Consider the following 13,572-nt stretch of genomic DNA (forward strand, 5'->3'; position numbering starts at 1 on the left):
GAATGCTGGGAAGCAGGGGTTGCCTTTTGCCTTCCCTTCCAGTTCTCCTCTTCCCATACATCTCCCATTTGGAGACGAAATCTGTGCAAGCAGAGCCAAGCACGCAGCCACAGTGGTTTGGTTCCTGAAAATACATGAATTGAGGTTTAGCCTCACACAAGTCTCCTGGTGGCCATGGAAAGACTTTGTTCCACGGTGCAGAACACCAAAAAGCACCAAAAAAGACACGAGTCCAGAGGAGGCCATGGAGATGCTCTGAGGGCTGGAGCTCGTCTGCTCTGGAGCCAGGCTGTGTGTTCACCTGGAGAAGAGAAGGCTCCAGGGAAACCTTAGAGCCCCTTCCAGAGCCCAAAGGGGCTTCAAGGGAGCTGGAGAGGGATTTAGAATGAGAGCATGCAGGGTTTCTGTCTCCTGCATTTGGGATATAAACAGGGAGGGAGAGCACTTTCCCTGTGTTTTCGAGTTAGACCTGAGTGTGATAGGGAAACCAGCAGCCATCAGAACATCCTGAGGTGGAATATTCCCTTATTTTGGTGCTGGGCACCCAGGGCTGCTCCCTGGGCTATGAAACGTGTTTTCCTCCCCCAAAAGTAGTCATCTCTTCTCTGTTCTGCTGTAGCCAACCCAGACCACTCCTACGAGTGGACTCCCAGGGGGGAAAGCTCATTCCAGGATGGAAATAGAGATTTATTTTCGGCTCCTACAAACTGAGATCATCTGCATGAAAATAGGGGTTTGTAAACCAGGATAAAATTGTCCTTGTGGGAAGTTACCCCAGTACATCCAGATGAGCAGGAATTTGTGTCCTGCATTCATTGACCTCATCCATGCAGACAGGGATGGGAGTGGGGTGGAACTTCAAGGACACCTTCCACTATCCCAGGTTGCTCCAAGCCCCATCCAACCTGGGCTTGGACACTTCCAGGGATCCAGGGGCAGCCACAGTTTCTTTATATCCTTCCATATCATTTAGCAATTATGGAATTGGGTGCCTAAGGTTGTTGTAGCAGACAAGGGGGTGCAAATCTGGCTAAATATCCCCTATTCCTCAAATTCCTGGGGTATGTTATGTTTTTCCTGGTTCTCAAGGACCCCAGGTAAACAAGGCTGTGGAATTTATCCGGGGAAATGAACGCAGCTCATGAATGGCACCACAGCAACGTTTTTGCAGATTCTGGTGAATGCTGAATGGATCTCAGCTCCACTTCCCAAACTGCAGGGTTTTCATCCCAAAGAAACTGAACTGAAATTATTGTTTGGCTTTTCAGGGGCTTTTTGCTGTTTGGTCCCAAGGGAAAATGGAGATTCCAAAATGGTTGCCTGCAGAAAACTCTGAGTTTTCAAGGATTGCATTTGCCAAATTAAGATAACTCCCAATTTTAAGCTCAGTTATTTAGGGACGAGCCTATGTGGAGATGTCAGGGATGCAGCTCAGTTAAGTCAACTGCAGAACTTGATCTCTTGAATATTTATCTGTAATAGAAACAGAGCCACGAACAGACTCAGTGGATATTTATGTTTTGGACAACTCCCTGCTCTTGTTTTGGGGACACCATTGTTGTTCTTGTATGCCCAGGGACTGATTTCTGTAGTGCAGGAGTCTCTCCATCTGATGGCTACCGTTCAGGTGGCAGAATCACACAGAATCACAGAATGTTTTACCTTGGAAAAGATCTCCCAGGCCATCAAGTCCAAGCTGTGCCCGATCCCCACCTTGTCACCCAGCCCAGAGCACTGAGTGCCACATCCAGGCATTCCTCGGACACCTCCAGGGATGGGCACTCCACCACAGCCTGGGAAGCCCCTTCCAATGCCTGACCACCCTTTCCATGAAGAAATTCCCCCTGGTATCCACCCTGCCCCTCCCCTGGCCCAGCCTGAGGCCGTTCCCTCTCCTCCTGTCCCTGTTCCCTGGCAGCAGAGCCCGATTTCCCCCCCGGCTGCCCCCTCCTGTCAGGGACTTGTGCAGAGCCACAAGGTCCCCCCTGAGACTCCTTTGCTCCAGGCTGAGCCCCTTTCCCAGCTCCCTCAGCCGCTCCTGGGGCTTCAGCCCCTTCCCCAGCTCTGTTCCCTTCCTTGGACACACTCCATGTCTTTCTTGTAGTCAGGAGCCAAAACTGAACCCAGAATTCGAGGTGTGGCCTCACCAGTGCCCAGCACAGAGGGACAGTCACTGCTGTGGTCCTGTAGCCACACTATTGCTGATACAAGCCAGGTGCCATTGGCCTTCTTGGCCACCTGGGCCCGCCTGGCTCATGTTCAGCCTGCAGGAGCCATATCCATGCCTTACAAGCCCTCTCCTCACTGTTGGGGCACAGGGTGGGGGGGCACCACACGGACACCCACCAGTGTGGTCCAGGCTGCTCTCCTGCCTCCCTCCTCACCTCTCCCCACATTCCCCTGCCATGACCTTCCTATTTCCACTCCTGTAAATCACGCCAGCCCTGCGAGGCGATGCTGTTAATTATGTCACGCTGAGACAAATTTACAGTGCGGAGCAACAGTAAAAAATAATCCTGCCTGAAATGATGGGAGATCTACATTCCATGGGCTCTCCGTAAATCACAGCCAGCTCTGTGTGCTGGGCTGATGGGTTCTTCCCACCCACTGGCAGAGCTGGTGGATATTGGTGCTGACAGCCCCAAAGAAGGGAGTGCTGAAAAATAACCTGCATCACTCCAAGTGGGTGAAAAAAAGCCTATTTTAGGTATCCAAGTGTTGAGCACCTGATTTTCTGTGTGGTGGCACCATAGTTTCTGGTGAAGAAAAATTGTGTTCTCCTAGCACCTGAAAACCTGACTTTTCCAGGAGGAAATCTGCCCAAAATATGTCAGCTGCCCAAAATGTGAACTTCTGCAGCTCAGGTAGGAGAAAAGACAGAGCACAATTTCCAGATGCCCAATAGCTGGGCTACCCTTGTCTCCAAAGAAGGAAATCCAAGTTCAGCTGTCCAGGAGCTTCAAGAAATGCAGTGTGGGCTCCCGCGTGGAAATGTGGGAACATCTGCAGCCCTTTCTGTGAAAATGTTCTGCAATAAGTCTGAGCTGGGTGCCAGGGAAGGAAAGCCAACACCTCATCAATCATCGGTTTAAGCAGCCAATTAGTGAAATGCCCACCTTGGCACAGTCATTTCCCCACTTCCTGGCTTCCAAGGCTGTTCCTGTGAAAATCCACGGAGCAAACATCTCTCATGGCAACCCACTTGCTCACTGCATGGTGTCCCTGTGTCTGGACATCCATCCAGGTGCCTCTATCTCCCCGTCAGGTCCAAAAATTTATGGCAGTTCACCTCCTGGCTCTATTCAGTGTAGTCCAATGTTTTTCTTGGAAGAGGGAAGCCCATCTGTGACACCTGCAGGCAGCATACACCGGTGGATTAAAGACATTGGCGATCAGTCAAGGGGAAACAGTTTCAAACCGCACCATGGAGGTTCAGGGTGGATATTAGGAAAAATTTCTTCCCTGAAAGAGTGGCTGAGCATTGGAACTGCCCAGGGAAGTGGTGAACTCACCATTCCTGGAAGTGTTCAAGGAACTGACTAGACACGGCCCGTAGTGGGATGGTTTAGTGGGAATGCTGGTGTTCGGCCAAAGGCTGGACTTGATGTCTTGGGGGTCTTTTCCAACCTTAATGTTTCACTGGGACATTTTGTAGGTGAAAACCTCTGGCACAGGGGGGCTCCCATGGCTTCCCCAAGGCAGGACAAGTTTGGAGAGTGGTCACAGACCTTGTCCAATGATAAATCTTACCCTGATTATCCCAGGGCAGCCAGGGAAATGCCTGGAGCCGTGATGGGAGGACCTGGCGTGTCCCAAGTCCTCATGTACGCCCTATCTCTCTGCTTGGCCATGGCGTGGCATCCCCAAAACTGGAGCTGCCTGACATCAGGGTGGCCATGGTGGGCTCATGTGACTGTCCCCTTTCTCGTGCTCCTGATGAGACAGCCCCAGCTAAAATCTCCCTGCTTTAATGCCTTGGGGCTTTTTCGATTTTGACACTGCATGTGGAAAGCGGCTGTCAATTAGCAGCTGAGAAAACAGCCTGCGGTGCTTATGAGAGCGAATCTGAGACCTCTTCCAAATTGTTTCCATCCATTTTCCAGGGCTTTTAATTGCTGTCATATTAGGAGGAGGACGGCAGAAGGAAAACACAGGGGGGAAAGCCCCATTCGGGGGTAGATTCCTCCCTGCCAGGGCTGACTCAGTGGCAGCCTTCTTCCCAGGATTTTATTTACAGGAGTTTCTCAAGCTGTTTCTGAAGTCACAGGGCCCAGCCAGTTGCTGCAACCCCTTTTCCTCCAGGACTGGGATGTTCTGTCAGCTGCCACAGCTGGATCGAGGGCCCCACCCATCCTCAGTGCTTGATTCTGACTTTTTAAGGAATGTAGTCAAAAAGAAAATATTATGTACTGAAACAGCAGTGGTGAAATGCTTAATATTTCTAAATTCTTACCAAAGAAAAGGCTTCCTAATTATTGTGTTGGTAAGGGCAGTGCTGGAGCCTCATCACATGAAGCAGCAGGAAAACAAGGGAATGAATGAGCACGTTGGACAGGACTTGGAGCAACCTGGGATAGTGGAAGGTGTCCCTGTCCATGACACGGGGTGGGAAGGAGAAAGTCTTTAAGGTCCTTTCAAACTCCAACCATTCTGGGGTTTTGTGAGATACAATAAAATCTTGAAGCAAAAGGGTAGATTTTGTGAGAAGGTTAAGGGTGAGCCAGTCCAGCATTCCCCAAAGCACATTAAAAATGACCTGGAAGGGTTGGGATGGCAGCCCTGGCACCGGGAGCTTCCTGCTGCCTGCGGCAGATAAGGAAGCCCCAAGCAAACAAATCGCCGTCCTTGCCGGTGTCAGGAGTGCAAGGACCCTGCGAGGTCTCAGCCGCGCCAGGGTCAGCTGAGAGCTCCGGGGGATGCTGCGGCCACCAAAGGGCTGTCCCAGGGTGGGGCGTGTTTTGCTCGCTGTGAATCATTCGTGGGGAAGGGAGGGGATGCTGCTTCCCGATGCGCCGGGATCAAGTTACACTAATTAAATCCCGATGCGTGATTTTAACCCGCGGGCTGGCGCCAGGGGCTGGAATCCCACGCGGGAAGCTGCTGCCGTGAGTGTCCCCTTAGCAGGGAGCTGGAGTGAATCCATGGCTGGCTGTGCCGGGTGCTGGGATTGTGCTGGGATGCGGGTGATGAGTGTGATGAGTGTGGGTGATGCAGCATCCCTCGGGGCAAAGGGGCAGCGCATTTTTTGAGCCTCACTAACCCAAAAAAAAAAGCATTTCCTCCTGGATTTGCTGGGGTTCTTGGCCCATCCTGAGTTCCACCACGACGGCTTAAAGAGGGGCTAATGTACCAAGTGTGCCTTCCTTAACTCTGGGGCAGTAGCAGCTTAGCAAAGTAAATCTTCCCCAGCTGCACTGGTCTGGAAACAATCCCGCTCAGCTGCTTCCTGGGCCTGCCTCAGGAATCTGGGCCAGACTGGGACAAACTGGGGATGGCTGTGACCCAGGGAACATGCTGTTCAGGGAATGTCAGCTCCCACCTCCCGGGGCCTGAGGGTGGGCTACAGGGAAAGCATAGGTCAGTGGTTTTGTTCCAGCACACCTGCCCTGGAGCCAGCTTGGAGAGGGTCAGGCTGGGAAGCCCTGGACATGTGGTCTGAGGATGAAGCTGTACCTGGCTGCAGTGGGATTGCTACAGGAGAACGAGCTCACCAGTGAAAGGAGAACAGAGGAGAAAACTGGAGGAAGTCCCCATCCATGAACCTGATGCCTTCTGGGACCACCACAAGTACCTTCACCTCCTGCTCTGCCATTTCTGGAGACACTTCCAGTGCTTGGACACTGGTGACACTTTCAGTGCAGGTGCAGAACATCCTGTCTGAAGCTCTTGCCTTCACATAAAATAAAGCTGCAGCTTCACCTGGTAACATGAAACACTTTTTCCCCCTCAGATTCGCAGATTTCCAAGTGCTCGGTCACCACACGTGAGGCCTTTACTGCATCCATGCCTCCATATATCCATCCCTCCATCCCTCCCTCCTGTTTTCCCCAGACCGTGTTTACCCAGACCATCTGCGAGGTCGTGAACCACAAGCCCACGTGCTGGGGGGACAGTGGGGACAGAGTGGTCGGAGCTCAGGGCCAGCCATCTGTTTCATGGAATGCCACGTGTGCTCCCTGTTTGGAGAAGGGAACGAGGCAAAACAACCCCCTGTGAGACAACGGCTTGCAAAGTCCTGTGGAGTCAGATCCTTCTCTTCTGCCTGTCTGGCTGGGGCTGGAGGTCAGCTCTGCATGGAAAAGGAGAGCTGGGCAGACAAAAAGGGGCTCTGTTTGCCTTTCCAGTACAGGATGAGAAGGGAAACAGCAGGAGGGAACTCCAGGCTTTATTTATGCTCATTAAGTGCCGAGGAGAAGCAGGCAAAAGAAACCCGGGGATGGGGTTGGTTCAGGTAGGCAGCGCTCAGGGACAGGGAGGGGAGACTCAGAGGAACCTCAGGAGGCAGCTTGGGGTGGAGGAAGGTTTTGGGGTTTTATTTGCATATGGTTGTGAAGATTTTTATCCAGCTGTTTCAGCCATTTGCTTTGTGGTGTTTTTTACCTGTGCGGGGTCAGAGTTTAAGGTGGAATTGGGGGTACCAATGAGGTAGAGAAGGGGGGGGCATTGTCCCTTGGTGTCAGTATGGAGCAGGACAGATCTGGGGAGAGCAGGACCACACCGTGGTGCAAAGAGGATGCCAGGGACATGTCATCCCAAAGGACGCTCCTCACTGGGACTCAAGCACTGCGTGGATATGCCCCCATTTGCATGGAGATCCAAGGAGGATTTGAGTCTGTCCCTCCATCTTCCAAAGGAGCTGGTGTGTCAGCCCTGTTAAGGACCACATTTCCTCCCTCTCTCCTAATGGAGAAGGTGCTGGATTTAGGGGTGAGGTGAGGGCTTCTCACTCCTGTGAACGCTTGAGTCTAAATCCCTTGATTTCTCAAACTGAGATGGAACATTTTCTTCTGCTGAGATCTTGGCAGCTTTCCTGGGGGCAGCTGGTCAGAGGCATCAGTGTCAGCCCTGTCTTTACACCAGGGACTGACATCAGGGTCAAAACATCCCGGGGTTGGTGCAATCCGGGACATTCCTGCAATGCTCAGAGCCTGACGCAGCCTGGCGGGAAGGGAGAGGCAGCACCATCGGGGATTTTTCATTGATACCTAAACAAATCCCCATCTTCTCCCTTTCCCTCCTGGGGATTCCTGACCGGTGTCTAAATCAGCCTTGGGCTTGGACTGAGCCTAACCCAGCCCTTGTCTGCAGGCTGAGCTCCTGAGGGCTTAATAAACCTGGAAAAACTTTGGTGGTAAATGCAGAGGAATGGGCAACTTCCTCCTGGCAGAGTCAACTGAGGCACTGCTGGTCCCCTGCAGAATCAAGGACCTTCTTTGAGGCAAATGAGGTTTTGGGGTGTGAGGAACCCCAGCTGGGTGAGCTGTCCCTCAGAATTGTACCTGGGCTGTTGCTGGTCCCACTGGAGCAGCCCCATTGTCATCACAGCCATCACCTGGGTGTCCCTGCACATTGCAGGGGGTTGGAAGTGGATGAGCTTTAAGGTCCCTTCCAAACCAAACTGTTCCAGGATTCTGTTATTTCAGGAGACATGTGGGACTGATCTCTCCTTTCCTGCTGGAAAGAAATGTAAAAGTTTGGAAATGTTAATTTTAAGCTCAGTTTATTCCACCTCCTCACCTCCCCTTGAAGTTTTGTTTAAAGAATTTATCTGGAAATTATTTTCAAGGTCACAGTGCCTGTGAGTAATCCACCCTGGCTGGCTGGAGAACTTTGAGTGTCATTTATCATTTTATCTCTTTTCTTAAACTACAGAACAGATTATGGAAGTGCATCCAGAGCCAAGGGCTCCCTCAAAATCAATGAGCTTGTGCCAGTTTACACCTGCAGAGGAGGCAAGGGAGATAATGATGATAAGGGAAAGTTTAGGCTAAGTATTAAGAAGAAATTCTTCCCTGTGAGGGTGGGCAGGCCCTGGCACAGGGTGCCCAGAGAAGCTGTGGCTGCCCCTGGATCCCTGAAAGTGCCCAAGGCCAGGTTGGATGGGGCTTGGAGCAGCCTGGGACAGTGGGAAGGTGTCCCTGTCCATGGCAGGGGACAGAACTGGATGAGTTTTAAGGTCCCTCCAACCCAAACCATTCTGGGATTCTGTGATCTCCCATCATCTGAGAGACCTTCCTGTGGCTTTAAAGGTTATTCTCCAAAGAGCTCTGCTCCATGTCAGCCTCAGGTAGTTTCAGAGGTGAGGGAGAAGATGGTAAAAAGACCTGCCCATGCCTTAAGCCCGTGGCTGAAATTACGATGTGCTGGAGAGACGCCTGCGCAGGGAGCAGGACTTGTTGGGAGATGGCTGTGCCGGGATCTCAGGCACACTCCATCCTCCCTCCGCCTGGGAATGGCACAAGGTGTCCATGCCCCCACCCGGCCTCCAGGCTGAAGCCTCTGCAGGTGTTAAAGACATCAACTGACCACTCTCCTCCTGGTGTTTTTCCATCTGCCTGTGTTTAGCAGCTCATATTTTTCGAGCTGTAGGATGGGTGTGAAGAGTAATGGGGCATTGCTGGGGCACCCAGGGACCTCAGTAACCCAGCACTGGGATGGAGCTGGCTCTGGGGCTGTGCAGTGCTGGAATCTTCCGAGGCACAGGCTTGGAAGTGACAACTCCAATGAAATTCAGTGGGGGAAAATACGCAGCAAACCCTCCAGGCTTATGTCAGTGGAGCAGCGGGAGAAACAGTGATTTCTTCCAAGAAACCTTCAGTCCAAAATACTTTCTGTGCTTTTTTGCTCAAGTGCAGGCTGGCATTCTCCAGAGAAAATGGTTTTCTTCCCAAAACACACAGAGGTTTCACAGCAAAGGGGAGGGGTGGGTGACAGCCAAGTTTTCGGGGTGTTCGTAAAGGGGCAAACATCCCTTTGTGCTTCATTAAAGGCTGGGCATGTGCTTAAATCCAGGTGATTTCCATCTCCCGCCGTGTCCCTTCCCTGAAGGTTAAGGCTCATTGTGCCAGTGAATCCTTTGGGAAACCTGTTGGGATTATGTAATAGAATCCCAGATTTGGGATGGAAGGGACCTGAAAGCTCATCTTGTTCCATAGGCAGGGACACCTTCCACTAGACCAGGTTGCTCCAAGCCCTGTCCAACCTGGCCTGGAACACTTCCAGAGGTGAGAAAAAGAGCAGGATGCAATGGCATTAATCAATATATGTATTCCCTGTGAGGGCTTCCAAAAGCCATCAGCGCACTCCAGCCTTCCAAGGGTGTTTTCCAGCCCTTTGGAGGGAAGCTGGAGCAGACATAAGGGCTGTGAAACCCCAGCTCTAGAAATGTGCTGCATCCGGATGAAGCAAAACTTAATTAGGGCTGGCTGGAAGAGCTTTTTTCTCTGCAGAAGTTCCTCTCGTGCAAAACAGATCTTTCATCAGAATGGGAAGATCATCAGGAATTTTAGAAACGAGGTGGAGGCTGTCATCTGAAATGTGTTCTTCAAAAAAAAGAAATGCTCCTTTGGGGGCTTTGAAGTGATGCGGTCATTTATTCATTCGGATGTCAACAGAACATTTTTTTCCAGAGAACTGCTCTAGGAATGGAGCCTTTCCAGGCGTGGTGGAGTGATGGATGAATGTTTTGTATGAAAATCACTGAAAATTTGGAGATAAATTTAAATTGGAGACCTCAAGTGCTGGCACAGCAGTTGATCAATTCACCCTTGTGCTTTCAACCCAACAACCTCCAGTTACCTAATCAAGATAAATTTTAAACATACATTGGATACATTTTAAATATATATTCCTGGTTCTATGTAATTTAACAAATATATTCCTCCTGCTCCTTTGCCTTCCTTCCCACAGACGACGTTTTAACAGCTTGAGTGATGTTGCTTTTATGATGCACAAGTCATTTTCCTAAACAGCAGGATAAAAGTTTGTTCAGGCAGGAATTTCATTAACTTTCGGGTCCTTGTTGCACTTAGCGGCATCGGGCTTGGCATGTGGGAATAATGGATTCCAGGGCCTGGAATTTCCATTATTTTCCATCTAGTTTATTTAAAAATCGTTGGATGGATTATAAAAGGCCACAAAACAATGAAAGTAGTGTTGTTTCTTATTGTTCATTGCTGCATCCATATGTTTGGTGTTCCAGGGTTCCCTAGGAGACCTTTGGGGTGTCACAGAGGGAAATGCATCTCGTAAAACAATTCCTAAATCTTGCTTTGTCCTCATAAAAGAAAATTACGAGTCTTTGTGGATGGGATGAAACAGTAGGAACTTTCTGATGGAGCTGATGGTGTGGGTGAGGATTTTTGTCTACAGAGCTCTGTGCAAAGCAGGAGCATTTGCAGAGGGGGAAACTGAGGCCCAGCAAGGAAACCTGGTGTTCTGCAGTGCCAAGCCAACCCAAACATGGGATCAACCCCTTTTTTCCAACCCCCAAGCCAACGTTTTCCACGTGCCTTCACCCAGATCCCTCCTGAGGGATGCCCGTTACTGAGAGATACCTGCACCCCTTTGCCCCCAGCTCTCACACCTCATGGGAAGAAGGTGATGAGGACTGTAGTTGCCTCTGTGCCTCCCAGCTGACTGCCACCCATGGGATGTTCCTTAAAAAAGACCCCCCCCTAGATCAGGTTTGCTCCCAGCCCGTGTTCATAGGGAGGGAAGCACAGGACCTTACAAAGGCTGCGCTGTCAGAGCGCACAGGCTGGCTCTGCTCTGCTCCCCAGCCTTTTTAGGGATCCCTGCTCCATGGTTAGTGTAAATTGGACCAGGCTCCAAAAGAAATAGCCTTGTCCTATGGTCTCCAGCATTCCTGAGGTGGGGAATGCCTCGTACTGTAAATAACTGGCTAATAAAAGCACAGTGTTCTTACAGAATAAACAGCTCTGCTGCTTAAATTAAATAGGATTGTGAAATGTGGAGGTGCTGGGTGCATCCCAAAATATCCCCCCGGAGAGGAGCTCTGAGAGGGGACCCTGTAAGCAGTGGGGCTGCCGTGTTCCCCTCCCCCAGCCCCCTGGGAAGGATGGAAGCGCTTGCAGGGCAGTTTCAGCTCAGTTTTTGATTTAAAAAATCCCTGTTCAGAGCATTAAAGTGCCGGGAACTGCGAAGGAAAGGGTGTGAAGAGGGAGGAGAGCAGGGTGGGGATTCATCTTTAAATGTGGACAGTGTGTACGAGCGATCCTAATTGCCTGGCAAGCTTTTATTCAGTGTTCCAGGGATTCTTTTCCAGCTGGCTCTGTCCAGTGTTATCCTTTCTGAGGCACAGGCAGATGTGCAAGGGGAATTACTCACAGCGCCCCTTGCCCAGCTGTCTGCAAACAGCTCCTGCGAGGTGTCCTGCACCCACAGCAGGCTCACATCTGTCTAATGATGAGGAGCCCTCCCTTGGACTTTTATTTAATCTCCTAAATCTCTTTGCTCCTCACCCTCATCTTATTCCATGGAGGCATCTGATGATGCTCAGTCCATGTATGAACTGGGCAGAATGGGTGGGCTCTGGAGATTATTAAACTGATTATTGATGATTAAATTTATGGCACATTCAATGCCACAAAATCCTGCAAAAAATCCAAGATCTGGAGAAAATGCCAGAAGGAAGTGGAGGGGTGGCCGTGAATTGTCAGCATCAAGGATGCTCCTGCATCCAGGGATGTTCCCACTGTTCCAGCAACTTCATAGAATCCCAGACCAGTTTAGATTGGAAGGGACCTTAATGACCACCCAGTTCCACCCCTGCCATGGGCAGGGACGCCTTCCACTAGACCAGGGTGCTCCAAGCCCCATCCAACCTGGCCTGGAACACTTCCAGGGATCCAGGGGAAGCCACAGCTTCTCTGGGAATTCCATTCCAGGACCTCCACACCCTCACAGGGAACAATTCGTTCCCAATATCCCACCTAACCCTGCTTTCAGGCAGTGGGAAGCCATTCCCCCTTGCCCTGGCATTCCATGCTCATAGAACCACATCCTGGTTCTGCCAGAGGGTCTGGAGAGCTCATGGACTCTGTGTCTGTACCTTTTCCTTTTGCTCTCTTTCATCATTTCTTTCCTGAGAAAACATCATTTTACATACAATCATGGTCTCACCCAGGGCCAACGGGCTACCCCATCCTTCCCAGGAGAAATTAATAAGGAATGAAACCTGATTGTGCCAGAGATAAAGGTACATCTACGATCTTTCTAGCTTCGAGGGGCAGATTTGGACTTGCCTGAGATATTGTAAAAGATATTGCAGAAATCAAGGAAAAAATCCCAGCTCAGCACATAAAACACAGCCCCAAAGAGCTGAAGATTTTTGTCTCATACCCCATGCCTCTTAACAGGCAAAGATCTGCTGTGGTTGATGGAAAAGTTGCTTTTCAGCTAAACAAAACCTCTTCCAGAGTGAGTCTTCCCTCTCTGAGATACAAAATACTTACAAAAATGTATGAAGCTTCTTATGAATCCGAAACTTCTCTAATGAAAAACGTTTGCTCTCCTCCCACAGCCAGCGAGGAGCATGGCCCCAGGCAAGGGAGGATGGCTGGGATGTGTCAGGAAGAGATCCCACCTTTCTGCACCCAGGAGCCCACTGAAAATCCTGTTGGATCATGGTGAAAAACATGTTCTTTCCCCTTAGTGGAAGGTGTCTTTGCCTTATGGGATTTCCTTTCTTTTGGGTTTTTCCATGGAAATAAAAGGGAAGAAAAAGAGAATGGATTTGGGGTTTTTACCTGGGAAATGTTGCCTGGAGCAAACTTTGGGGACCAGACTGTGAGCCATGAGAGAAAGTGGGGGGGGGAGCTACCAGATCCTGGTGGCTACAACCCTTCCCCGGCCACTTGTTTGATCCCCATCTCAACCTTTCCCTGCAGCTGACAGTCCCCCACCAGCAAGGAAACAGGGCAAGATCCTCTCCTGATCAGCACAGTCTGGAATAGCAGGAATAACAGGACCTCACGCCACGCACAGCTAGGCTGGAAGAAAAGACTACAAAATTATGGTCCTCGAGGGGTGTGGGCTCTTTGGGACATTGCCTTGGGGAGTGGGGCACTGGGAATGTCCTCTCCTCCCAACTTAGGAAGCCACCAAGCAATGGGAAGCGACCTCTCCATCCCAAGGGCTTGGATAGCCTGGGGTGTGCCTGCCTGTGCCGTTAAATACTCATTCTGTGTGGCATCCTCGATTGCTTTTCCTACCTGGTTTTCTCTCCCCTTCTTGTTTTATATCCACCTCTCTTCCTTTCCAGACCCACCTTGTTCCGGGAATTATGGGAAAAGAGTGCAAAAATCCGGAAGGGGTTTTTAACTTTGTTTTAAGAAGTACTTCCCCCCCTTGCCATCCTGCTGACAAAGACCCTTTTAGGATTCTGTGATTCTACGAGCATTTACAGCAAACTGCAGGGGTGCAGCATCTCACTGGCTCCTTCCACACCTGGAGAGATCCAGGGGCTGGTGTAACCATTCTTACAGCCCCTGGAAGTTATTCTGGAATTTTCTGGCTTATACCATGCGGATCTGAGCTGATCCTTGCAAA

At 50.5% G+C, this 13,572-nt stretch overlaps 1 long non-coding RNA gene across 1 annotated transcript in view; it reads left to right on the forward strand.

Annotated features, from left to right (window-relative positions):
• LOC125328241 overlaps positions 1-13,572 on the forward strand; it is a 39,877-nt gene extending 26,305 nt beyond the window's left edge. Inside the window, exons 3-4 of the long non-coding RNA XR_007204616.1 lie at positions 12,545-12,682; positions 13,286-13,572. This is a non-coding gene — a long non-coding RNA (uncharacterized LOC125328241). The remainder of the gene's footprint in view (positions 1-12,544; positions 12,683-13,285) is intronic.

The sequence above is a fragment of the Corvus hawaiiensis genome, chromosome 7 (genome assembly GCF_020740725.1).
Source record: "Corvus hawaiiensis isolate bCorHaw1 chromosome 7, bCorHaw1.pri.cur, whole genome shotgun sequence".
Lineage (NCBI taxonomy): Eukaryota > Metazoa > Chordata > Aves > Passeriformes > Corvidae > Corvus > Corvus hawaiiensis.